This window comes from Sceloporus occidentalis, unplaced genomic scaffold, assembly GCF_023333645.1.
Source record: "Sceloporus occidentalis isolate IW3139 unplaced genomic scaffold, rSceOcc1.0.p SCAF_97, whole genome shotgun sequence".
Lineage (NCBI taxonomy): Eukaryota > Metazoa > Chordata > Lepidosauria > Squamata > Phrynosomatidae > Sceloporus > Sceloporus occidentalis.
In genome coordinates, this window is record NW_028317077.1 from 731094 (window position 1) to 744938 (window position 13845).

Consider the following 13845-nt stretch of genomic DNA (forward strand, 5'->3'; position numbering starts at 1 on the left):
ACTACACTCAAAAGCGGGGCAGATGGGTAGCTTGGTGGGACAGCAGACAGTGCCACAAAATGGGACTGTCTCACTTAAATCAGGACAGTTGAGAGGTAAAGATACTGCTTTATGCCTTATTTGCTGTGAGGGCAGTTGAGGATGAGTGGAAGAGCGGAAGCCGAATATCTCCTTTAAATATGTCCAATTTTGCTAGGTTGCTGATGATGGATTTACAGAGGGGATGATTTTGTTGAGGCAGCACTTATTGTATTGCTGAAGCACTGGCCTTCTAATGTGAGTTTATGCCACCATCTGTCATGTCACTTTCTTCTTGTCCATGCAGTGATGGGTTTTGGAATTGTGTTCTTAATGGTAATGGTGTCGTTCCTGATGAAGACAGGTAGGAGTTGGTGGTTAGGGGGCAGGGATAAAAGGAGGGGGGGGAGTTGATTGATAAACATGCTTTATATCTCTATTTACTAAATATATATATTAGTATATATATATTATATATCCATATCATGTATACTGTACCCACCCCAAATATTGAAACCTTTGGTAAAGAAGGCTGTGAAAAATTGTCGATATTGTTTAACCTTTAAAATGTATTGTATATCTCACAGATATCAAACAGTTGCAAATAATTGCAAAAAACAACACAGGGTTAATAATAAACTTGTTCAATATACATCAGAATGCTTACCCCCCCCCCCCCTCAGAGGCTACACACTTAGATTAGCTCCTCTCAATGGCTTCTTTTGATACCGTTACATATTCCCTACCCTTCTAAAATACAACTCATAATTATGTTTTCCTTCATTTAACATAATATGTTGTAATAACTCCAGGATGATCATCATAACCAATAAGAGTTGTCATTAATTATAATTCTAATGGGGGCCTGGGCAAGCCTCCCTTATTGTTTCCCCTGGCCCCACAACTAGGAATGTTTTGGTTTCGACCCGGAGACTCCTGGTAAATCCTGTTTTCCTGGGTCTCCTGGTGAGTTTCTTCTTTCTCTGGGCAGGAGAGCAGCATTTGACCAAGCCCAATCCCCACCCATTTCTCACCCTTCTTAAAGCTGTCTGGGGCTAGCTCCACCCCTACATGTAGCCAACCCCGCCCCTACATGCAGCTAGCCCTGCTCCTTCACAAAGCCACTGCCCTAGAAGATGGAGAGCTCTAGGTAGGCCATCATAAGAATTTCTGGGAATATGGGTATGTGCAAAAGGTAAACCTGGGTCCGAATAACTGCACCTTTTGCCACTTGGTCAGGAAGCCTTTGTAAATAATTTGCATAAACAAAAGCAGAAATTCTCTGAAACAAATGAAACTGTTAGAATGGAAGTGCAAGAACCTTACACAAAGCAAGAAAAGCAAAGAAAACTGTCCAAACCTTTCATTCATTCAGTGTTTTTTTTTTAAATTACCGCTGCTGCAGATTTCATAAAAAAACCACATCAATGCATATATATATATATATATATATATATATATATATATATATAACATTCCCAATGGGCTGGATGGTGCATCAGTTTTGGAACAATCTGTGATAAATTAGAAATATACACAATTATTAGACAATCGGGAACAAGGGACCGGGGCACACTGTTCTAGGCACATAAACAAAAGGTACAAAGCAGTTATTTAAATGTCTTTTAATAAAATGTTATATTAATTTTGTTTACACTTCCCCTTGTTAGCAGATATTTTTTTTTTTTATAAATCTGTTTCAAGGAAGGTTTCCAATAGCTGACTGTGAATGCTGCAACCTGTTATCAGTCACTGATTTATATTCCTTTTAGCTTCTGTTCTTCAATTGTGGCACATCGGGCAAAAACTACAAATTTGCCGGTACTTACATGCCTTCGCTCACCTTCTTTCCTAAATAAAAGTAATTATTTGGTTTTTTTTGAAACTCTGCCAAGATCACTGTTCTGGTCGCTATGTTCCCTTCTTTTAGTGGAAATTTAAATGCGAGATGCTCCTTGGATCTGGCTGCATTATTCTGGCCTCAGTCAGACCCCCCGCCCTGGAATGCTGCTGCTGTTACAGTGTTACATGTTTGTTTCATTCATATGTTTGTTTTATGAATGAGGGACAGTGTTGGATCATTCATATAAATCACCAGAAGCAAACCTATGAATCAAACAAATGCATCACACTGTAACAGTTAGCAGCAGCATTGACAAAGCTGCATTTGCACTAAATAATGAATGGGAAAAAGGCAGCTGCTCTTCATTGGTTGATGCCAGACGAGCTCCCTGCCGGCGACCAATAGAGTCGCTCTTATGGACATTTAAATCTTGGCTTGCTTTGATGGCTGGGTAGACCTCCCACTGGTGCCATAGGGACCACTCCTCCGCCTCGCCATCGGGGAGGTCCACCTTGCTGTGTACCACGGTGTCCAATGGATCCTCTGTCACCTGCATCCTTCAACGGGTGTTGCTCTTCTACTGCTCCTGGTCTGGCTTCCACGCACTACAGCGTGCAGTAGGGTATCCTATCCTAGCGTGTTCTATATCATCGATCCTGTCTTTGACCCAGCTGGTCCTCGACCATTCTGCTTTTCTGGCTTCCTGATCTTGGCTCTGTTATATGACTACTTGCACTCCGGCTTCCACACTACAGCTTGTCTCAACTATCCTGCACGTGCACCCTTAGAATTTGGTCAAAAGGCTCAACTCGAGAGGGAACTGGTCAGAGGGCGAAGAACTTGCACCAGCGTCTCCTCTGACAAGCAATCAAAGTTTTTGCATTCATGGACAAAAATATTACATATATATAATAGCCCAACAAATAAAATTTTGGAGACAGTATGCATTGCATTGTGATATCAAGTCCCTCCTATATGTATGTATCTGTAATCAAAGTAATGAAATATATTTTAATTTTGTTAAACCATTTTATGCATTTTTGCATAGACCTTAATTGTAAAAATTCTGCTATAGATTTTATTATCCTAAATGTCAGTGTCTGTATATCTGACCTTTACGCTGATTTCATATTAACTTCCAAAATTCTGAAGGGCAAAAATGATTCCAAGTATAGCGCATTGCCGAAAATATTGAATATGCAATTAACCTTAGAACTTTCCCACTTGTCCTTACATCACAGTTCTTGAGACTTAATCTGTGTAATGTTAAATTGCCTTGGGTCCCAGGGGATACCACCAGTTGGCCTTCTTCCATATCATTGAAAGCCTCCTCCAACCCCCCAATCCTCCTTATAGAGGCACAACACAGACCCTGGAACACTAACCTTTCCAAGCCATCAGGGAAATTAAAAGTGTTGATTTTTGGCTTGCTGTTTGCAGTAAACATCTCACCGAACTCGTCGCTTCACTGGTTTAACAAATATCCCGGTCACACTAATGATGATAAAAAAAATAAATAATAATAATACACAAAGCCGACAATGACTATACATGACTCACGGAAGAACTCGTCTTTTATTATTTATCTAGAAATATTTAAAAGACTGTCTTTGTTGATCTATTTTCAATTATCCCATTCCCAAGAGTATATATTTCAGCCGTTTTCTCATTAAGCGTGTCACTCAACTAGAATATGGCATAAATTAGAGATTTTTTAGACTGCCTACTATGTGAAAGTGACATATTCATGACATGGGGTCAATATGTTTGCAGTGTTGGTACACGAGGATGCTAAACCTATCAATCTGATGTAATTATTTATGTTCATTGCAATCTGCAGAATATGTTACATTCCAGATGGTTTTTTTTTATCTTTAACACACTTTAATAAGACACATAAATTTGATTTCTGGGCCTTTCAATGTGAGAAAGAAAATCTATATAATTTATATAAAATAAATTAACTTCATCTATTGCCCATTCCGAGAATATTGGGGGCTTACCTTCCAACTCTCTATAATGGATAGCGTAAGCTGCCAGTATTCTAAACAGCTGAGACGGGCTAAGTGCTAGTCGAAATGTTACGATACTGTAGAATTATGTTCAAATTAAAAAGTATTTTGGCAAAAAGTTGGGGGGAGGGGGTATTGGCTAAATAGAAAATATTTCATGACTGTCAGGTCAAACGTCTGAATTACACACCCGGGAAAACTTTTTTGTTGGAAAGAAAAAATATTTAACTTCACAGTTTAAAGTATCCACGCAACCTATAGTGACTTTTTCCAAAGGTAATACATCCAAGACCTGACATGCCCTCATGCTAAAAAAAAGCTTTTTTCTGTTTAAAATGGAAAGATGATCCCTTTCTTTAATTATAACAGTTGGAACCTTCCTTTATGCTTCGCTCACACGTTGAAATTGTCCTTTCGGATGACCTTATATGATTCTTGAAACAAAGTAACGTGTGATGAGATCACTCTCTGGTTACCTCTTGGAGTAAACGCTCAACATAATGTAAATCTTTCCTTTGTTTGTTAATTATGTGGTTTTTTCTTTATACGTCCAATTGAATGGAGTCCTAAACTGAATAACATATATTATATGAGGTCAAACTAATGCTTTGTATACTGCCAAATGGTAAATGATCCACTATGTGCTATGTTGCAGTATAAATTATAAGATAAAACCACAGTAAAGTATAATACGATGCTAAACTATAATAAGCACAACTGGGAACTCTTTGAGTTTGACCCAGAGTCTACGGGTGAAGCGCTCTTTACCCAGGTCTCCAAGGCGGTTTCTTCTTGATGTTGCCCCCCTCCTGCTCATGCCACTTCCTAAATGTGCATTTTTTCATCTGTAATTACCGTATTTGCTCGATTGTAAGACGACCCTGATTATAAGACGGCCCCCAAAATCTGAATATTAACTTAGGAAAAAAAGAAGAAGCCTGAATATAAGACGACCCTAAAGGAAAAAAGTTTTACCAGTAAATGTTAATTCATGTAAACTATTTTTTTAAATAAAAGCTATGATTGAGAAAAATATTTTTTTTGTTTTTATTTCCTTGTATTTTCCAACCTGTCCCCCAGTTACGCACATCTGCCCCCAGGCTTGCCACACCAATATGGCACTGTGGCCCATGATATGCCTTTTAACCCCCTATGTGCCACTCTGCCTCCAGAAATGCCTTATACCCCTATATGCCACTCTGGCATTTAGGGGGTTAAAAGGCATATTATGGGGCAGAGTGGCATATAGGGAGGTATAAGGCATTTCAGGAGGCAGAGTGCTCTATTAAATGCCCCCTTAACGCCACTCTGCCTCCTGAAATGCCTTATACCTCCCTATATGCCACTCTGCCCCATAATATGCCTTTTAACCCCCTAAGTGCCAGAGTGGCATATAGAGGTATAAGGCATTCCAGAAATGCCCTATGCCCCCATTTAACGCACACACGCACACACACACACTTACCGGTGCTTCCAATTTCCTGCTGTATTGCCGGGGCAGCGGGTTGACGTCTCCTTCCACTGCAGCCGGAAGGAGGTGGAGTTGGCAGCGGGGGTTTGTATCCGTCCGTCGCGCATACCTTCCCCGGTTGTCAGAGATCAGAGTTCCCCGCACCGGTGCGGCATCGGTGCAGGGAACTCTGATCTCTGACAGCCGGGGAAGGTATCCGCGACGGACGCAGACAACCCCCGCTGCTAGCCACACCTCCTTCCGGCTGCAGCGGACGTTGTCTACGCGGATCGCATAGACGTCAACCCGCTGCCCCGGCAATACAGCAGGAAGCACCGGTAAGTGTGTGTGGGGGGGAGACAGGAGGATCCAGGTCCCCTGCAGCGGTGCGGGGGATCTGGATCTTAGTCTCATAATCAGACCTCTATTTGAGGTCTGATTAGAAGACGACCCCGATTAGAAGACGAGGGGTATTTTTCAGAGCATTCGTCTTATAATCGAGCAAATACGGTATTTATTGATTTATATAAGATCATTATTTTTAACATATTGAACTGGAGCGATAAAAGAAAAAAAAAAAGAAGACCCCAAACAGTTTAAATATAAATGCCAAAGTCGAAAAGCCATTTAGTGGTTTCCCCTCGTCTTTCTTGGAACCGATTAAGGACTTTGAATAAAAACATATCGCCCGCTGCTGTGCGCTGTGCCTGTTTTGCCAGGATTTGTAGTTAACTTGTGGCATTAGTTTGTTTCCCTGGAAGCAGAACTGTCAAACATCACTCTGCTTCTCGTAATGCAAGGACTGGTTCATTGAGTTCAGGTTTTCAAGGTAATGATCTGCCAATCTCGTAAATCTAGTAATCGCAGCCCGCCTGATCCGGAGAACAGCCAAACTCATCCACGGTGCTTTACGTGCTGTCTGCATTTATTGTAAATCTGAATTTAAACAGAAACTACTAAACTGCCCAATTAAAAGATGTGACGGAAAAGTCTGATAAAATAATAAGCAATATCTAAAACATTAAAAAAAGACAAATTTACAAAATTCCAAAAGATTCATTGTGATACCATACCATGGACTTCTTTTGTTTCCAGTGTAGAACTCAAGTTTATTTTTCATTTCTCAGACTTCTAGCTCATCATTTAACATTTGGGGGTATCTTTGAAACTGCATACTGCAGCCATGTGAGGGTGAAGGCATGGCTGTGCAAACGTTGGTACAAAATGGACAGATCCAGAAAGAAAGTTGGTGGAATCTGGAAGAAAGACCCCATCCCCTGACAGATGGTTGAAGGATTGTCATGGGGGCAACAGGAGCCTCTGCGGCTAAACCAAAGGTTTCCCATGCATGAGGATTGATTATTAATGGGATTACAATTCTTTCTACACTGCTGTCCATATAGTAAAGGGACACTCCAACCATCACATGCATATGATAGATGCTGGTGAGAGATCTCTTTAAACGTGCATGGTGACCCCCTTGGAAATGCATGGGGTTATTCTGGAGAACCTTGGCCTCTCCATGCGCATGATATACTTAACGTCAGTCAACTCCGGGGCTGGCTTGGTGAAGACCAAGGGGAAGGGGTTCTACTCAGGCCAATGTGCGCATGTGTGGGGACTGCTCTCTCTGATTTCAGTGGCACTGATTGGCTTCTTCAAGTGGCCAATCAGTACCAAAATTCTTTGGATTATGAAGGAGGAGGGCAAATGTATATTAAAGTACTCACAGGGTTAGGATTATTCACAGGGTACTTTAATATGCATTAATCTTTAGTGAGGGTGTCTGGGCCTTTTCATTTATCACTTCAATTTGTACTCATTTCGACTTCTAAGAAATAAAACATCCAAAAGTCTTGTAGAGGGCATAAGGTCTAAAAGCGTGACAGAAAAGGTTGGGGTTCTGCCCGATGCTTTGCAAGAGAGGCATGAGAATGTTCTGGAAGAAGCTTCCAGAGCTCGGTGAACAAACTTTTTCATCCACAACTATTATACTGAGGTTATAAAATTAATTAGTATGCAGCGCCCTCCACTAATATTGCCACTCTTGATTAACGACTAAGGGAATTTGGCTTATGTGTCACCTAATATTTATACCCCTGTGAAACAGGAAGTCATGACTGAACAAGTTCCTGTTCCTAGTCCCCCAGGTGTACTAAAAAAAATATCACTGTGCTTGAATATGCTTCAACTATATTTTTATCATATGAATTTATAGGGATACCAATAATTGTTTTTTATTATATTTTTGTGTATTTCTGAAGAAAGGATCAAAGGGTTAAACAATAAAGTCCATTTTTCACAGCCATATTTACCAAGGGTGCCGATATTAATGGAGGGCACTGTATAATAAACAAATTACGATGGTGTACTTCATCTGTACCATTTGGTGGAAACCCTCAGCATCTTAGACCCTACAGAATTCAATACTAAATCTATAGAGATCTGTAATAAATCTATAGAGATCTCCAAGATTCCGCCATGATATGGCTACTAACGTAATGTTCTGGGTTACGGAAGCGATCAGGTCAATGAGTCGGTCATCAGACGTCGAGGATCGTTTGTTAAACTCCACCAAGCTATTTTGTAAACTAAATTTTATTATTTACTTGGAGAGCTTGGATAGTATCAGTTATTTCGTGTATAATTTTTATTTCATTTGTTACATATTCAGTATCAATCTAACTTTGCAATTTAAACCAACGAGAACAAAAGACGCATGAGGAATTATTGTATTCCTTTAGATGAAGCTCTGCGTTACTGTCACATTCGAGACGTACACAAGTTAGAGATTAGTCTTTTTTTCGGTAATTTATATGCAAAAATTGATTTGCGCAATCAATATCCCGAGAGGACTCGAAAACCTGGCTGCAATAGCAAATTGCAATTTGGCTGTCTGAATTTTAATTGTTACTACTGATGACTTTTGGACTTCGAGACACAGTTCAACATTCTGAGGCTTAAATCTGGCCCGCTACCAAAATCCATATAAAAGTGCTAAGTATTTTTTTTTTTTTGAAATCCCTAAATATAGGGAGATTAATCTCTTTTTTGGCATTATATGCTAAGTTTGTCAAATGTCATTTTACTTAACTAGTTTATACATAAATCTTCAAAATGAACTAATCTTAATATTTAAGAGGTGATGTAATATATACTCCTTAACCCCTATACTGCTGCCCATATCTTACACAGATATTTTGTGCTTAGTATTACTTATAAAGTAATAATAATAATAGTAATAATAATAAAGCACCTTAGAATGAAGCTGCAGCTCCCATCCTCCTCAGTGGTCCAAGCATTGAAGCAGCCAATCAGTGATGGGAAAGAGCTCCCATCGTCAAGCCAGCGCTGTAACTGACTGGCAGTAAGTACAGTATATCATGTATATCCTTCTCGTTAACCCCTATACTGCTGCCCATATCTTACATAGATGTTTTGCGCTTAGTATTGCTTATAAAAAAGGGAGCTTTATTCAAACGCTCCTCCTTTTTTTAAATTCAGACTACGGGACTAACAAGGCTACCCCAAGCTATACCCTCAATACTAAAGAAACAATTACGTTATAGGTTACGATCAGATAGGAATGCTATTAATATTTCATAGATTTCACTGAATAGAGCCAAAGACGGAAAATAAGAAAAATGATGCAACAATTTATGAAAAAGTAATAATAGTTATAATAATAAAGTACCTTAAAGGGGGAAGCTGCAGCTCCCATCCTCCTCCGTGGTCTAAGGATTCTCTCTACTGATTGGCTGCTTGAAGCAAGAAAATCAACAGCCAATATGATCACAGAATGTACATGATGTACATGTACAAGAATACTTAATTTCTTACTTAAACACCTACGCTTTTATTCTAATATTTGTTTCTTGTGATCAGTGGAACACAATATGATTGGTTGTAATTTAGGGAACTTCAACATGTCTTCTCTTGCTTTATCATTGGCTCACCATCACCACCCAATCGTCAAGAGACAAATATTAACCACGTAAGACAGCAGCCAATTGTATGCTTGCTAACATATGGTGTATATAGTGTATATATTTATATATATATATATATATATATATATATATATAATATATATATATATATATATAAAGATCTGTGTCTTGAGATCAAACAAGCTACATTTTAAGCAGCAACTTCCCCCCAAAATGGAATTGATAATGAATGTCATTTTTATATATGTTTGTTAATGAAACCTTTTTAAAGATATTGCATGTTACCATGAAAACCATGGTCTATTGTTTGTTGAAAATAGCACAATTAGCAATTAGAAAAACTTTAGGTTTAACTTATTTTTTCACACAGTTGTCGTAAATAAATATTATTATTTTTTTAACACAGCACATTTCAAAATGCTTTTGGTATTTAATTTTGGTATTATGTTTTTTTTTACATCAGTAGAGGAATCAAATATTAAAAAATCTTGATTCAACAATTATTTTTAAATTTTTTTATATATTGCAACTTAATGCAGATTTGATATATTGCCTGTGTCTGTTACACGTGAAGAGATCTGAGAGATAATTTGCTGCTTTTTACCAGATTTGTATTTTCTGTAGAATCAAAACATTTCCGCTGGTTTATTTTCAGAATGGGAACTATTCCCGCAATCAATTCAAACCTGGAGTCTCCGAGGGGTATCCCCCCACTAAAGGTTGTATAGGGTAATCCCCCCCTACTTTTATCTAGCACCGCCCCTTTATAAAGCCACACCCCCAGAAGATGGTGTGCTCTGGGTGGCCTACCCTTGGAAGCTCCCCGGTATTCACATCATTCATTCATTCATTCATAAGCACGTGTCTAGTTAAAACTTTTTACTGCAGACATTTGATGATAAGAGCGTTGGATTTCATTTCGATAAAGTGATTCTGGGACACAGTTGAGAAGTGGTCCTGGCTCTAAAATAACCAATAGGATATACCAAGGACTATTTTTTTTATACCCAACACTAAACAGATTTACCATGCAAAAGTTTAGAAACTTTGAATAATAGCCACTGTGTTTTTGCTAGGGCCGTGTCATCCGTAGAAAGACAGGACAAATGGTTTATGTAACAATTTTTCACCGTAACCTGAAGTTTTTTTATTATTTCAACGAATCTGCTTGAAAGCCGAAACACAAGATTTTTTTCCCTCTCATCTCTAATCAAAATAAATCAACTCTTACTGACAAATCTGAGTACTGAATAAGGTTTCCACTTGTATTCTTGTTGATGTTGATTAGATTATAAATCACACAGAAACTCAATTTCGAGAAAAGCTTTATGTTACAAAATAATTCATAGACCGGGGAAAAAAAAAATAAGAACTATGTTTTATTTTAGAGCACCGCTGCCAATAGAGCAATCGAGAAAACTTATTCTGAAGTTATTTTCCAGCAGATAAGAAAGTAAAGGACAGCGGACGGACCAGCGGCACCTACGATGAGACAAACTTCACAATAAAGCATTAGTTATTCCTAAATGTTCTATTTTATGATGTGATGCAAGCAGTTTGTTTCTCTTATTCATGTTTCAATAAAAGGCAGAGAATGTTTTATTTGTAAATGCTTACTAACTTGCCTGCAAACTCATAGCTCCCAACAGTCCTGTTTCTGTAGGACTGTCCTGGTTAGCTTGCGCATTGTCAGATTCTCTGATCTACCCTGATCATCCCAGTGAGCAACTAATAGAGGTCTTAGCTGCCGCATGTTAGTCCTCCATTGCGGTTTACACATGGCCAGCTTGCTTCTAGGATAAGACAGAAACATGGTCGCACCGCCATTCATGCTCGCTTTTGGAGTTGACCCCACCCACCTATGGAGAAGATCCCGCCTCTCCCTATCTCTGGCCACACCCACCAACACAAGTGTCCTGACTGTTGGTTGCACATGTTTACATACTTCCAATATATTTCCTTCCGAGGCTTATCCAAGCAGCAGGGCCGGCCCTAGGGGTGTGCGACCTGTGCGGCCTCACAGGGTGCCATGGCAATAGGGGCACCTGCCCGGGACTTAAATTAAAACATCAGGGGTTTTTTTGTTTTTTTTTTACTTTATTTAACATCCTCCATGTTAAATAAAGTTAAAACAAAAAAAACGGTGTCATGGGCAGGGGCGCCGAGCGGTTGCTCGTGAAGTTTTGCAGGAACCGCTCGGCGCCCCTCACTCTCCGTGACTCCGTTGTGGTGCCGGCGTTTCATGTTGAGCTCCGGAATTATTCTGGCGCTCAGCTGTGAAGCGCTCACCGCAGCAGAGCGGGAAGACGGACGCCTCCTGCTCCCACCGCAGGACTCCGGCAACAAGGTAAGTAAGGATAGGGAGAGGGGGTAGATAGTGAGAAGGGGGGGTAGATAGTGAGAAGGGGCAGAGGGGGGGAGGCAGTGAGAAGGGGCAGAGGTGGTAGATAGTGAGAAGGGGCAGAGGGGGGAGATTTTTTTCCTTTCTTTTTTTTGGATGGGGGGGCGTCAGAGGAGTAGTCCGCACAGGGCGCCAGAACACTTAAGGCCGGCTCTGCCAAGCGGCATCATGTTATTAGGTATGGGTTAGCAAAGAGGAGTATATTAGCCCAGCGGAGGGTTTCTTTGGCGAATCCCTAGGAACCTAAGTTTCTTTTTTTTATCGAGAATGGCAGAACTGTTCCTTTATTATGTGGGCAGATATGTAAGCGCCCGAGACTGGAATTACTCCCTGGGAGCCCGTGACATAAACTGTTGTGCGTAATGCTGCCCATAAATAAACTATGTATTATATGTATATGTATGATATGTATCATTACTGTGCGGTTGCAGCACATATGGCGGTTTGGATTATTCAGTAGAGATGGAACTATAAAAATGTAAATTATGACATTGTAGCAATGCATTCAGAACGTAAACATACATTATTTAAGTGTCCATCTTTCCACGGAAACATGAATCATTAACCATACACGTCTATTTCGTTAACCTTGTGAATGGTGAACGACATATTTTTTTTCTGAATGTGCAAAATCGTAGATTAATCCAAACTACCACATATTTAACTTAAAAAAAAATAAAAGTGGGGAGATGTTTTAACTAAAATATGAATTGGCAAAAAATGCAGCAGAAAACTCGCACACGTTGGACTAAAGTTTAACCCGCAAATACAATAACAACTCACAATTAAATAAATGAATGAAAAAAAAAGAGAAGAATAAATGAAGGACGCAGGGTTCGCCAGGACCCCCATTTTAACCATGGGGGGGGCAGAGGGTAATAAAATAACCTCTGGCTGCATGGGTTCCAACTATAACCCCTTAAATGTATTTTATTTCTTTACCTCCTTTTTTTTTTTTACGCACTGCACTCACCGCTATGGAATGGGGATAAGGAAGAGCTCTTTTATCATACGTTAACCTCCTTTTCCTATGAGAAGGAAATGGAAGAGAACGAGTTATACCTGGGCCTTATATACCAACAGGGTTTTTATTTCTACCTCTTGCCCCACCACATAGTGTGGAACAATTGTTGCCGCCCTTTGGTTAAATTGGGGCCCTGGGGACGTCTGGTTCTTTTTTAAAATATATATTTATTATTTTTTTCTCATTTTATTATTATTATTATTATTATGTGCTCTAGGGAACGGGGAGACCCAATGTTGATGACTGGTAAAACTGGAAAATGGTAGCAATGGCATATTTACCTTGGGTGTTAATGGACTGATCGGGGAGACCAAAGGTCTTCCTTGTAATTGGCAAAGCAGCGATCTTCACTGGTTTTCCGGCTGCAACCCCTGGACTTGTCGGCCAGAATGGTCACAAGGAAGAAGAAATGTCGTTATCAACTCCGTTCTCCTGCATTCACATGCATGCAAGTTACGCGCGATTTTTTGTGCAAATGTGAGTTGGCTTTAGTGAATTTAAGAGTTAGACTTTTTAGCCAACTTGTATGCACTCACAGTTTATTAAATAGACCCTGCGACTTGCAAATTATAGCAGCAAGAACTGCCAAAAAAAGATTAGTCAACAAACAATAAAATATATAAAAAAATGTATAGATTCCTCCCGCTCTAGCTCCCTCTTACAAGAGAAATCCTCTGAATCAATCTGAATAATTGCTTTTGGCTCTGGCCATTAGCTCATGCAGTTCAATTTCAGGTTTGGTCTCACAAAAATTGCTGTTTCAAAGGTACGTGGAAATCCCGTTGATGTCTACCGACTGGGGCCTGTCTCTTCTCTGCCAGGTTTAGCTGCAATGCAGAGCGCAGATTGATGTCCGTGGGATCTCTGCTGGTCTGCCGGTGATAATTTGTTGAATGCTCACAGCTAAGATCTTGTCAGTTGACCTGATTCCTTACTGTCCTAATGTGGTATATAAAATGTAGAATTAAGCAGCTTGACCCTAAAATGCCAACGTCATTAGGATCGATCTGTTCTATGTACTTGAAGGCAGGGGTGGGCTGTTGCCCCCCAACCCCCCCGGCTGCTCTCATTTGTACATTTTAGGAGCCTTTTTTGTGTATTTTACTTGTAGTTCAATACAAAAGTGGCTATATTAACAGAGATTTCA